Source organism: Pangasianodon hypophthalmus, chromosome 4, assembly GCF_027358585.1.
Source record: "Pangasianodon hypophthalmus isolate fPanHyp1 chromosome 4, fPanHyp1.pri, whole genome shotgun sequence".
Taxonomy (NCBI): Eukaryota; Metazoa; Chordata; class Actinopteri; order Siluriformes; family Pangasiidae; genus Pangasianodon; species Pangasianodon hypophthalmus.
In genome coordinates this window covers 14,801,319-14,815,823 of record NC_069713.1, presented here as the reverse complement: position 1 = coordinate 14,815,823, position 14,505 = coordinate 14,801,319, and the positions used below count along the sequence as shown (strand labels likewise).

General features: G+C 39.6%; 1 protein-coding gene across 2 annotated transcripts in view; it reads right to left on the bottom strand.

The window, feature by feature from the left end:
• The window catches only part of slc8a4b (solute carrier family 8 member 4b), a 58,781-nt gene that overhangs the window by 34,462 nt on the left and 9,814 nt on the right, over positions 1-14,505 (bottom strand). The gene's annotated exons all lie outside the window — the stretch shown is intronic.

Sequence of the window (14,505 nt, the reverse complement as noted above, 5' to 3'; positions counted from 1 at the left end):
AGAAACAAAAAGAAAAAGATTGAAAGTGAATGTGATCTCAATACATTTCCATTACAATTGGTTTGGAAACCAATCCAGTAGGAAGGTTTTAGGTAATTATTCAATGTTACAGTTAGTGATATTACAATTAGTGATGACAGTGGCCATCAAAATGTCAGTGCTTATCTTGCCACACCAACATTCCACTATCAGAGATGGTTTATAGCATAACGAGTGGTTTAGAAATTAAATGCAACCCTTTGTCTAATATGTCTTAAAGCATGTTGAGTTTTCCTTACATCTGGTTGGAATGCTGCCTCAATACATTAATGTTTCCACTCCTGGATGTAATATGAAATTTTCCAAAAAGCTTCATAATCTAATATTTAAAGAGCTTGTGGAAGGCTTCTGGCTCTTTCCTTCATCTGTTGCCATTCATCCCCCAAGACTCATCCTCCCTTCACCTACCTGCCATGCTCCTGTCACATTACCATTCATCTCACCAGCTCTTCACTCACCCTCTTCCATATGTCAACACCTCTTTCTTTATTCTTCTGCTACAAAATACTTGTTTCATTATTGTCTGCCATTTCTTAAAGTGTAATATAATACACACTCCCTAATTTGTTGGTGTTGGTATGTGTGTGTACAAAGTGTGTACACAGTCTAAAGTAAGAAGAGACCTTTTTTAAAAGGCAGTAAAATCTGAGGCACAGTTCTTCACACAACACATGAGGTAAAGAAACGCCAAAACCACTGATTTCTGTGTCTATCTGTATGTATCTCTCTCTCTCTCTCTCTCTCTCTCTCAGGCTCTCTCTCTTCCCATTCTCTCTTTCTTCCCACTCTCTCTCTCTTCCCATTCTCTCTCTCTCTCTCTCTCTCTCTCTCTCTCTCTCTTGGGCTCTCACTTCCCATTCTCTCTCTCTTCCCAATCTCTCTCTCTCTCTCTCTCTCTCTCTCTCTCTGTCTCTCTTGTCCTTGGGGCTCAACAGTGCATCTTTGAGTGTTTCTGACAGAATGCACACTGTCTGGCCATTCATGACATTTCACGAGTCTGACGTGATTACACACACACAAACACACATACACACACACACACACACTTGCACTGCACCTCACTATTTTTATCGATTTACATTTTGAACAATAGTAGTATTTTCTATAATTAAATCAAGCTGTAAATGTTAAGTCTTTCATCTTCACACACGCACATACTCTCTCTCCCTCTCTGTGACTCTGGGCTGTTATAATTAATCAAATGAATGGTGGGCAGCTAAAAGCCTGTATGATGCAGGTGGAGGCCCAGTAGCAGGATATACCATTTCAGCACTATGCGTGTGTGTGTGTGTGTGTGTGTGTAGCAGGCAGGCTGGGAGCACACCTGGTTCTGTTTCCCTCTAAAGCCGCTGTAATACAAAACAACAGAAGAAACAAGAAGGATGGTTTCATTTCTCAAAAAGTCACCGATACTCCTTCACTATACTCTTCACTTGAAGCTTACTTTTTCTGTAACTGCTGTTGGTTTTTAGGACCATGGAGAATCATTATAAAAAGAAAATCGTGAGGAGCCAATATAATAATTTTATCATATATTTTAGTACTCTAAGGTTGTGGTTATATGTAGGCCAATGTGACAGTTCTTAAATCAGGAAGTCCCACTGTGTGTGTAATGGTGAGGGGCTTAGGCTACTAGATTCTGTGTAAAGGTCTGGTGAGACAAATAATTGAACTGCTGATAATAATAATTGAACAGATTTACTGATTCGCAATGCAGCACATAGTTTGTAGAAAAAGAAATAGAGATGCATACTGAACCCTGGTGTGTTGGAGCAGAAACCACACACACACACACACACACACACACAGAGTGGATAGAGGTTTTCCAGCACTTCCTGATCCTGGCTCTGCATTCACACTAAAGTGACAGGGCCAACAATGTTTTTCTTAATTGTAGGCAAATTACATATGATACAGTAAAGCAAAAAAGCCATAGTATTGGCTCCAACCGATTCCACATACCAATCCTATGGCAAGAGGGTTTGAAGAAAATGTTATAGCCATGGTTTCATCTGTTCTTTGGTTTTATTCCAGTACTAAAATACATTTTAAACAGTGTTAACGTGATGATGTGTGTAAATTATATAGCAGACTACATATATTTTGAATACTACCATTTCTAATTAGAACTAATCCAAGAAAATGGACAGGCCACAGTAGCAGTCGCTACATGCCTGCAAGAGACAAACTAGGAGTGACATCAGTGACTAGCCTTATTAGAGTGTGCACAGAGACTGAAGAAAATATGAACTACACAAGCTCTAAAGGCTAAATCCTGAAAACTAGAAAAATTCTATGGTTTGTCCATCTGCAGGAACCCTCAAAGAAGCCTACAACAGAGTGTTGCCCTGTCAGAGATTGTTCCAAGTATAAGAAGCTTTGAACCTTTGACTATTCCAAAGAATGCTGACAAACCCTTTTAATCATTATGGGAACTACTGCAAACAGAATATGTAAAGCAGAACATGTACATTTGTATGTTCTGCATGTATTATGTATGAGTGTGTGATTATATTTACTACACATGCTGAAAAGCACTCTACTCAGCACACTCTCAGTCAATATCTCCATTTTTCTCTCAGCAAAAATCTCCTAGCATTGATCTTCCTCCTGTCCTTAATCAGTAAAAGCAATGTTTCAGCTACTGTACCACACACACACACACACACACACACACACACACACACACAAAACCTCACAGCAAGCACATTCATGCCTATGCACGGTGAGCATTACATTCAGTTGCTACTAAAAATAATGAATTCTCCAAAGTGCTAGTAGTCTACTGCTAAACGAGGGTCGACCTTGCATAGTGTGTACGGATTCGACTGACTAAAAATGGGTATAATTGCATTTCCCTTCACAGTGTATAATGTAGTCTACTGAACCGTGTAATCTATCTGTGCAGGCGAAAAAAGGATACAGAAAAGATTGCATAGAGTGCCACTGAAATGTTGGACTCGACTGCACCAGAAAGTGTTTCACTCCAATGCAGATACTGTTATTAAATTAACATCTTTTGTTAATGTGTATAATTGCATCTGGATGAAGTACAGACATAATATTTTGCCCATACAATCACTTGTGTAGATGCACCAAATGGCCAAAGCTAGAATGAAATCAAAAACCAAGTGCAATACTCTTTACAAATTTGAACACAGGCATCAATACAGTACAGGTTTACCATGCACAAAGCAGGAGCATAATCAAGACAAACTGTTTTTCTGACAAACAATTATTGTCACAGCAAGTAGTTAATACGGGCTAAAAAAAAAAAATGTTAATGAACAAGTGTGATTACGCTTATTTGCGAAAGTGGTGTATATGCGGGATGCAAATTGGGCAGGCATCCGTGCAATGACTTGTACAAAGCAACAATGTCTTTATAATTCCTAAAAAAAAAAAAAAAAAAAACATTTTATTGAATTTAACCTTACATTAGCACCATATCACCTGTTTTGATATTTTCACATTTTCTTTTCTTGCATTTTCTCTCCTGGCAATTCTATTCTGTCTGTTCAAAATTTTATTTTTTTCCTCTTCCTAATCTCTTCTTTTTTATGCTTTCTTTTATTATTGCTATTTTTATTATTAGCATTATTATTTGTATGTTTCTTTTCGTTCAACTGGATCGTATTTGATCCTTTCCACTTTTAAAATCTTAGTATCCTTAGACTTAGCTCTCTCTGTACAACACTTTGGTCAGTGAAAGTTGGTTTTAAATGTGCTTGACTTGACTATTCAGTGCCCAAAATTTGTTTGTTTATCCATTCCAGTACATTAGTAATTATGCATTTTTTGTTGTTTTGACCCTGTACTCCATTTGATATTAAATAAATTCGCTATCTATGTGTATTATATGGTAATGTGTGTGTATGAGCCTACTATATGTATGTATCTGCATACTATATGTATGCATGTGTCTCATAACTGGTGTTATCCATAAAGACAGAGCTACACTCTCTTTTACAATCCTGACAGCTGTGTAACACATCTTAAAAGGATTAATTTACTGTGCAGCGTGTCCTGTAATAAACTGGCATCCTATCCTAGGTGTATCCCCACCTCACACCTAGTGTTTCTGGGATTGGCTCTGGATTCTTCATGTCCATGGCCAGGATAAAGTGGGTACTGAAGAAGAATGAACGAAAAAAAGAAATGTTTACCATAATGTTTCACTCACAAAGTGAAAAAGAGAGACAATAAGATGAAAATAGTGGTAGGAAAAGATGAGGAGACAGTTTGGTCGGTTTGGTTTTTTCACACTTCTCACTTGATTCTCTAACTAAGAAGAAAAAGAAAGGTATAAATCAGAGAAAATTAAGAAAAAAACAAAAACACTGCCTTTTTTTATTCAAACATACTTTAAATTATGATATGGCTAATTCTTCTTAAGGAGACGTAAACTCTGATCGTTACCTCGTGTACAGAGCCTGTTCATTTTTTAAAAAAACATTTTCTGGACAGGTTTATTGCTTTTGTGTATGCATAAAAGTACAAGGACAAAAATGATGGAACAGAGGATATTGAGGCCAAGATACTCCAGAGCCGGCTGTGATTGTGTCAGAGTGGTGTCTGTATGTGTGTGTCTCACTCCCACACACTCCCACATACTTCTTAACATTTTTGTCCTTTGTCCACCCTATTTTCCATTTCACCCGCGTCGCTCTGCGTGTGCATGAAAATTGCTCATCACACCAGAATTCAAATCCTTAATTGGTTCAATTAATTTGAGTCAGGACCACATCCGTTTGTCTCCCAAGGACAGTGAGTGTCTCTAGAGAGACACCATGTGTGTGTCATGATTATCTGTAGTGAGCAGGTTGATTGTGTGTGCTGTAGGTGCTTTCCATTTGCAAAGTCATATTTGTGCGTGTGTGTGTGTGTGTGTGTGTGTGTGTGTGTTGCTTTATTCTGTCCTAATTATCTTTGGTGAGGCCCTTTCAGAATTCACTTCATTAACTTCAGACTCATCGTGCACGTGCCCTTCACAAACACAAACACAAACACACACACACCACACACACACACACACACACACACACACACACACACACACACACACACACACATAGAAGCATGCAGCTGCTGGCAGACACGTGCATTCTCTGTCTTATGCCCTCTGTCAGGAGGGTTCTAAGTCAAATAAGTTGTTAACTCTCTGGAAACCTTTTCAACCTTTTCAAAATGCACCATCCTTCAGCTGCCCAGACATGCTGCTAAATCACAATCAGTGGTGACATATGTTCCCTCCATCCCTCCCTCACTTCATCCCTCCACAAGGAATGTCTTACAGGATGCTGTGTGCAGCTAAGATGGCCAAATATAGTACGTGGCATTTTTTTGCAGCCTGCTGAGGTTAGGCTCCCTGCTAAAACTCCTCATGGCAAAGGGCTGCCACACTCAAGCTCTGCCCATTCATTTAATGCCCACCAAAGCTGGGTTACAAGATTCCCACATTCCAACAGGATAGAGTTGAGTTTTAATGAGTGGATGCAAAGACTGGACTACATAGCCAGGATATCAAGAGCAAAAGGTAACGATGAGTAGTTGTAGTAACCGGAGGTCTTGCATGGTGAATACAGCTCAGAATTACTGAGTGGATTTATTTATGATACATAGTTTTGTGACACGGACATGTCATACAGTGAGAACTGCTCCATATAGTTTGTTGGAAGTAAAATACTATAAACTGCTTTTCTGCATTGCAGTGTACAGAGGAACAATATCTTATCATAACAAAACTAGCCAGAAATTTGCAAGGGCAACTCCAGATGGGTGTGGTTATTGCTGCAATGGACATATCACATTTATTATTGTTAAATCATGGCTTACCCCAGTTTGCATCAGTGTGGTAACCGAGGTGGTCAGCCCTGATGGCATGCCTACAGATGCAACCTTGGAGAATCTATCCAACATCTACACCATGCCTGATGTTGTGTTAATACAGGCTTGTATTACAAGAAGAATCCATATGAACAGGTCAGTTAGCTGTTTCTGTTTAACTACTCTAAATCCATCAGTATGGCACTAGCCAGCTTGTTAGATTTAATGACTCATTTTATTAAGATGTAAGCTCACTAGCTATGTATATTGAGCTAATATAATAAATCCAATAAAACCTCTGATTGTAATACAAGCATATTTAATAGCAAGCCTATACAGTCTGGCTTGCATCGACACGGTATCATGTGACCTTAACCTACATAGAGTTTGCATTGCTACTCCTACTTGAACCTACTTGAACTACTACCTAATTGTGTTTAACCTCTTGCACTTGTGGGTCTCTGGTCTGTAGAAAACCATACAATCGTACAACAAAAAAGGGCTTAGATGGTTAACAATTCTAGCAGCCTAAAGGGATTATGCATAGAACCTTCTTTGTAGTGTTTCCTGAACGAGACAATCCAAAGAAACTTTCAGGTGCTAGATCCAACCTTTTCTTTCTAACAGTGTACTTTGGATAAGAAAATATTGCATTTCACACAATTATGTTATTCAAATAGCAAATACTGAATTAGTCTTAAGTTTATTAAGTTGTATGTGTATTAAGATTGAGATTTTTGCTCAAATAAAAGGATCAGTTCTTTCCTTTAAATAAACATTATTTTCAGAGCTTGCAGTGATGCAGGGAAACCAGCACATTTCCAGCTCTCCAGAGATTCTTTCATGACCTTGCTTCAAACTCAGTTTGTGTCTGGCAAGATTTTGCTATGCTTGAAATCACAAACAGCATATCAGTAGCTACACGGTATTGGTTGTGTGAATACAATCAAAAGCAAAACGCTAGGAAATCTCTCCCTTTCTTTCATATTGCCTTGCTTTGAGCACACCCAGAGCACATACTTAAGAACATGGGCAGTTCTATGGACAGGACGACTGCTCATTATGACCTGATTGAGAGATCTGTTAGTAGCAGGCACAAGACTCCGAGGGCTGCCTGCAAGAACCCCAAATTTAGCTCGGGGACTAGCAGAACGCCTTGAGTTAAATCAAATGAGTGAATGTCCCTCTTCCTCAAAAGTTGTAGAACTAGAGCAATAGTAAAATGCTTTTCATATAACTTCCATCTAGGCTTGATATTATTTATTCTTAGAAGGTCAAAAAAGACATCCACGGCTAATCTGCCAGATAAAACAACCAATTAGGACAACAAAGAATTCATGTTGTTCTCTCATTCTGCCCTGCAGTTATCACACACGAAAGCATGCATGGCTGGAAAAAAGCAAGCAATAATCAGAAGGTAAAGGCAAGCAGTCAGGTCTTGTCAGTGTAACGGCATTAATGAAATAACTGGAAAGAAAATTGGCAATCAAAGGAGTCCTTCTGTTGACAGGAAGAGCCCCACAGGGCTAAGCCTGTAATGAGGTTAGTCTGCAAGATAGAAAGGTATAAAAAAAAAAAATCTCATGGACCACAGACAAAACAGAAACCTGTAGACTTCAGAGAGTTCTGGAGTAAAAGGAAGGCTTTAGTTCATGTAATGAAATTTGCTCTTGCTGAAGAAGTTTTCTTCCTGGATATATTCATGTGCACTGTTACTGACAGTACATATATACACACAGCCACGATATAAATTAATCTGGCAGAAAAGTGTAGTGTAGTCATAGTGTAAAATGACTGTCAATAAATAATAGTAAATAACCTAAATATATATCGGTAGACATTTCATGTAGAACAATTCAATGAACTTTTATTGAACATAGCATGATCTTAAGGCAACAGTATTTAACAGTGCTTTACTGGAATTAGACAGTTAAGCAAAGACATGCTACTTAAAGACAGACTCGACAAGCTTATTAACAAAAACGTCCATACTAATCAGCATTACGGCCAATACTGCTCCTCAGTAAGAACATTTTAATCAAGAGTGCACTGATTGGGTGGGTTTCATTTTATTTACTCCAATAAAGGCAATGGAATGGAGCACATTGCCGTAATGAATGAAAATGCAGATTGCATTAAGAAGGGCAGAGTGTGAAACAGACAGAGGCAAAGATACTAATGGAGAAATGGGTGGCTGTGGTGTTTTTGGTTTATCAGGTCCATTAATGGCAATTTAGTGTTAATTGTTGCCATCATGCAATCAGATCCTAAAGAGGAGAAAGAGAGAGATTATGGCCTCCTGTCAAATCAAAGATGAGATGATTTAAAGCTTTTCCTCACCTGGTCACCCTGTTCTCTCCTCTAAATCCACACCCATATTATGGACTGATCTTGAATCCTAACCTCTGTACACTGACAGCTAAACTCTCCTCTCACCTGCAGTGCTGAGCTCTGACAGATCCAGGCAGCACACAACACCAGCGCTATTCTGGGGGTGATGTCTTGAGATGCGAGCAACACTCTCACAGTGCACATTCAGGTGTGAAAATTGTTAGTGCTGGTGTACTGAAATATTTGTTTTTTTTTCTAAAGCTGACAGTTGCTTGAGCGCTGAAAGAGAGTTCTTTGTTTAGTATTGCTGTGCCAAGTGCATTTTTGCATACATTATTATCATAATATTGCCTCAAAGGGCAAGTAACACATTGATATCATGCCCAAGAGTTATTCATTTCACAAACATTGTGCTATCATTCAGGAAGAAAAAGAATAAAAGAGTCAAACACTAAACAAAGTTTTACAGCCTGTATGTGCATGCTATCAGTCAAGATTTGCCATCCATGACAGATGTGTTACGAGGCATGATGCCATCCAAAGCTATTGACTACGTCCATCTTCCTGCTGACTCCACAAGGCAAAACCAATGAGGCCTAACAATGGCTGGTATCCATCAAACAGGCTGATGGGGACAGAGTCCGTCCATATTCACATGACTATATAAAAACATTCATATTAAAGATGCAAAAGGCCCTTTTCAATAGGGCTCAGAAGATGGTGCGTTCAAAAGGAAAGATCCATATGAACCCAGGTAGCTAGCTAGGCTACTAATTTTAAAAAAATAATAATCCTAAAATCCTAAATAGCTTCCCAAGATTAAAAACTCATATAAACTCCTGACATCTTTTGCTGTATCTATAAAATGTTCTTATGTATGTAACTGTAGTTTTATTAACCCCAGATAAAAGCCAGGGGTCATGCGAAACACTTGGATACCTCCTTGTGCATGTGCACATGTATGCCGCAACCTTCCAATAACATCAAGTAGTGACATACTGTATGACACCAATAAATATTGCCATCATACAACCATCTTGAACCATCTCCAGGAGTGATGTCATGAGGAACAGGACTCTCCCTGTGTTTTCCTCCATGACAGATAAACAGTTGGTCTGAGAATCAGATGGCTGGCATTCGGTCTAAATAACATTATAGGGCACGTACCACAGCAAGGACCATTCTGCAGGCTCAACCTTACTGAAGGAGGCAAGGTCAATCAACGGTTTCACAAAATTGGGTGATATAAGCTTGGGCAGAAATCCCAGATTCAACCACAATGTCACCCTAGAATGTGGCCTGGCTTATTTCCAGAGCATGTAATTCACCTACTCTTTGTAATGAAACGATGATTGCAAGCAAATAGGCAGTTTTTCTTAGATACGTAATTCAAGTTGGAATCCTGGATTGGCTCATAAAGGGGCCTTTAAGGGACTCCAGCACATGGGGAAGGTCCTATCACCAGCCTCCTAGGGGAACATGGCGGCTGGAGGCACCTTGTTACCTTTGTAAAGGCAGTAATTAGCCTGTGATACCCTAAGGAGACGCATGGTGCCATGATATGCTGCAATGGCTGCCACATACACGTTTAATATTAATGGGGACTTGCTGCTGTCTAGCAATCCCTAAAATCAGGATCCTGGGAATCAGGCAATGCACTGGGTGCAGCATGCACTGGAAATGCAAGCTATTTTGCTGCTAGCATTGGAGCAGTCTCTCTAATCAGCAAAAATTGAGCTGATTCACACCTCACTTGATCTTGATGGTGGGAGTCCTAGTCTTAGTATTAGGGCAGCACACAGGTGAAGGGCATAGCACCGGCAACACAACAAAGGCATCAACTGTAGCCAAATGGCTACACCCAATCTGCTAATGATTTATCAGCTTACCCAGAACACATCACAGAGTTTCAGCATGGGGCCTTGAAAGCAAATCCTTTTGGAAAGCTGTCAATAAAACCCTTGCTCTGTGGCATAGTGAACTCTGCTATAACTTTTTCTTTTCAAGTGTTGTGAGAAAGTGTTCATTTAGTGTTGTGGGTTGCATTTCACCATTCAACCCTACATGGGGCACCACCATCTTTAGAGTGGCTGCATCAGCTACTTTCAAACCTGTCAGTGGTGCCTGCAAGCTTACAGGGGCCAATCCAGGCCCGTCCTTAGATGCTCCTGAGACCAGTTGAACATTGCAGCTCACCTAGAATTATTATCAGCCTAGAATAAACTCTCACACATGACAGTAGACAAAGCATCTTTGTGCTCCTCTGATTAGGTGCAAGAAGTATGGCTGGGCATTGAACTGTAAGGAGGGCTCTCTTAAATAGGCTTTCTGGGCTTCTTGCTATGTTTATCAGTTATCATCATATGTGAACATTTGCGACTGGCAAGCTGTTTAGGCCGTGGGGCTTGGGCCAGATCACAGCTGTCTCTGACTCTGAGCCAGTGTCAAAATCTGCTAGCCAAGCGTGTTATACTGACATAGGCATCACTGCGCAGTCAGCACAGAGGATGTCAAAGTCAAACACAGTGTCCTTAAGATGCTCAGTGCCAAGGCAGTGAGCACGCAGCTTTGCCTTCTAAACCCAACTCTTTCCAACCCCAGTGATGTGGATGATCAGATTTCCAGCTAATTTGCAATCTCAGCAATGAACAGTGCATGGCATGTTAATGGAAAACCACTCAACCATGCTAGCAGCATGCTAGACCCACTAGTTAGCTAGATGATGGAGTTGTAAAATATTTGGAGGAGACAAACCAATCCAGCAGGGAAGAGATGCAAGAAAGAACACTCACCAAGGTATAAGAGAATGAGAGGAAGCTATCCCCAGATTTGGAGGACAGGTCACCTGTTGCTTCATGGACATATCATGTGCATATAATCCAACACATGCAAAGGTGAGTAGAAGAAAGGGAAAGTAGGCTGTATGATGGTGGTATTTACTGCAAATACTGCATCACACTTCACTATATGATGTTGTTTTCTCAGTATGAGTGAGTATGCGCACAAGGAGATATCCAGGTATTTCACACCACCCCAGGCAATGAGGGGTGGACAATGTTAATGGACATATTAAATAATGTCATGCAATGACATTAATCTAAAGAGGATGGAAAACTTTTTCAAGGTGTCATTTTTGTCACATTCCACTCCAAAAATAAGCCCTGGGCCTCCAACATTACATTTAGCTATACATGGCAACACAGTAGATAAAAACCTTACATAAATGCAATCATGCATTCTTGTATTTTAAGGCAGAAAATCATACTTTAGAATTAGTTAATTGCGTACTTACCAGGTAATTATGATGGCACTTGTTTAATGCAGTATCGTGTATCTTAATTAGCTGTAGATATATGGTAGTGAGTTCATGGGTCATGGTCCTTATAGCTTATACTGTGTGTGTGTGTGTGTGTGTATGCAGATCTGCCTCCTTCTTGGGTGTATGAAATTCACTCAAGACAGAATGTGCTAATGCTAAGTCTACCTACACACACCATTGCTAGCAAATGAGAACAGAAATGAGAGACGGAATGCCAGAAAAAAAGACAAAGAGAAGATAAGACAGGCCAAAAGATAAATGAGAGGAAGGTCAATGTCAAGTAAATGAGAGCAGTACACAGATGGGCAATACAACAGGTTTTTAAAAAGCAGAGAAAGTAAAAACAGTGACAATGCAAAATCAGTGACAATGCAAAACCTTAGAGCATCAAAAAAGGAGAAGCAAATTTCAGCCTACACTTTGTTTACAGTGCTTTCAAGTTTTGAATTTCAAACAGGCCTGAGATCAGTGACAGAATTTCAGCAGGAATGACTCAGCCTTATGAATCTGGGCACTAACTGATCAGAGAACAGCCACTGAAGTCAGCACAGTCAATGTGACCTTCATCAGTCGCCGATCCTGAGTGTGTTTGGACAGGAAAAGAGAGCGATGGCCTAGATGACCCAGCACTAACAAACAAGCAGGTGGCAGCGCAGCAGGAGGAGAGACAGAGAAAAACTGCATAAATGTGTGTGTATGTGTGTGTGTGTGTATGTGCCTGCCCTTCTTACTAGTGACAACAGGTATATGAAGGAGCCTTGGCAATGAGCTATCATTAGAAACTACAGGTACATCAGCAGCCCATGATTACCAACTCTCAGTGCAGTTCTCAGGAACATTATACCACATTCTGGCTTCTTGTCTAGAGAGAGTGCAAAATTGTGTCAACAAACTGACACTGCAGTTTCAAACTGTCACACAGAGAGCAGTAATGTGTATAACTACCCAAAAGGGTCTAAACCAGTTAATCATATGCTGCAGTCCCTGTATAACACACCCGATGTAGTGCATGTTTGACTGGGATGTTCTGTATGTTGCCAAAAACATGTTGGATAATTAGCATCTGTTCAAATGTCTACATTATTCTGTAACCATAGTCTATCAATAACAAGGTAATATACCATATTTCTGCATTTATATCTGTTTCTGTCAAATTCATAGCATATGTATGAGCCACACAATAACTAAACAATAACTGGTTAGTTTTTGCTCTTAGCATGATTGGCTCAATAAATGTAATGTTCCCTGAAGCCCTTGGCACTGATAAGATAAACTGATCTACTCTTTTCTTTCAGGCTTGAGCCAGACACAAGCCCAGACCATGTGGCAACCGCAGTTATTGATCACTGACGTTCCAACAAAACTCTTCCACAAAGTGCTAGTACAACTTTGTAAATGACAGGAAGTAGACATTATTGTTGTTATTACAGTGGAACTGTGAAAGAGATAGTAGTGATGGAGATGGACAGAAAGAGAGAGAGAGAGAGAGAGAGAGAGAGAGAGAGGAAACACTAAAGCTGATGTTAAGCTGTAAGCTAGGTATTATTATTACACTAGTAATTTAATTAACTACCGTACACTTGAAATATTCATTGTATAAAGACTCTCCCAATTCTGAAATGCAACAGATAAATACCGTATATCCTCCTCATTTTATAGAAAGCCAGACTATTTGAGCTTAATGTAATCTAATAGCAACAATATATATCAAAAAATATTCAACAATATACAAGTTACAGATATGCATGTATAATACAGTGTGTCCCAGAAGTCTCCATACATAGGGGAAATTAACACTTTTTAGCAAAATGTCTTTCAAAGTTTTTCATACTTAGTTTATATATATTTTTTTTCGTATAGCCTTTAAGAATGCCTTTGACAAAAGACGAACGTATTGAAATAATTTTCATGGCTCGATGGTGAAGCTGTCACAAGGTTGCAATGGACATGCAATTACATGCATAACACCAGATCTGTTAACACAAGTTCATCATCCGTGCGAGAGACTCCGTGTGTGTTTACAAAGAAATGGCACTCATGTAGACGATGTTTTGTAAATAGCTTTTAAAGTTACATTTTGCTAAAAAGTGTTAATTTCCCCAATATATAGAGACTTTTGGGACACCCTGTATACACTATACGGCCAAATGTTTCTGGACAAATGACCATCACATTCATGTGCTTTGTTATCTTCCCATTCCAGATGTAGTTCCCCTTTGCTGTTATTTCCACTATATTTTGGAGCATGGCTGTGAGGATTTGTCCATTCAGCCAAAAGAGCATTGGTCAAGTCAGGTCACTGATGTCAGGGGAGGACATTCTCCCTATAATCAGAAGATCATGAGTTTGAATCCCAAAGATGCCACAGCTATCCGTGGTCAGGGGGCCAAGGGAGCAAAGATTGGCCATGCTCTCTGGATGTGAGAGGTGGCATACTCTCTCCCATGTCATTCACAGCAAGGGAAATTGTAATGCTGCAGCATACAAAGACATCCTACACAATTGTGTGCTTCCAAATTTGTGGCAACAGTTTGGGGAAGAACCACATATAGGTGTGATGGTTAAAAGTCCACAAACTATACAATAGTGTAGATTGCTGTTTTCAGATAAATCAGTAGAAGAGGCAGTTCTTCACAGACTCAGTGGGTTAGGCTCCACAGCATGAAATACAGTATTCTTATTTAAAATTCTGGGAACGCAATCATATTCAGGTCCATAACCCTTACAACAGCCTTGAAAAGGGATAGGTTTGCACAGGCATGTAGTAATATTGAAATAAATGAAGAATGTAAGGGACAGAACTGAGATCAAGTGAAAGGGCAGGTGGAGGAAGCACTAGTCATTTTATAGCTTTATATTTCCCTGAATTTGTAAGAGGAAAAGTAAAGGTTACATCTGTCTTTTGTCCTTCAAGTGAACGCACACGCTATTCTGTGTCTTTATCCCTCTATTTTTTTTTTTTTTTCAAAAGGGAAAGGGCACAGTATTGG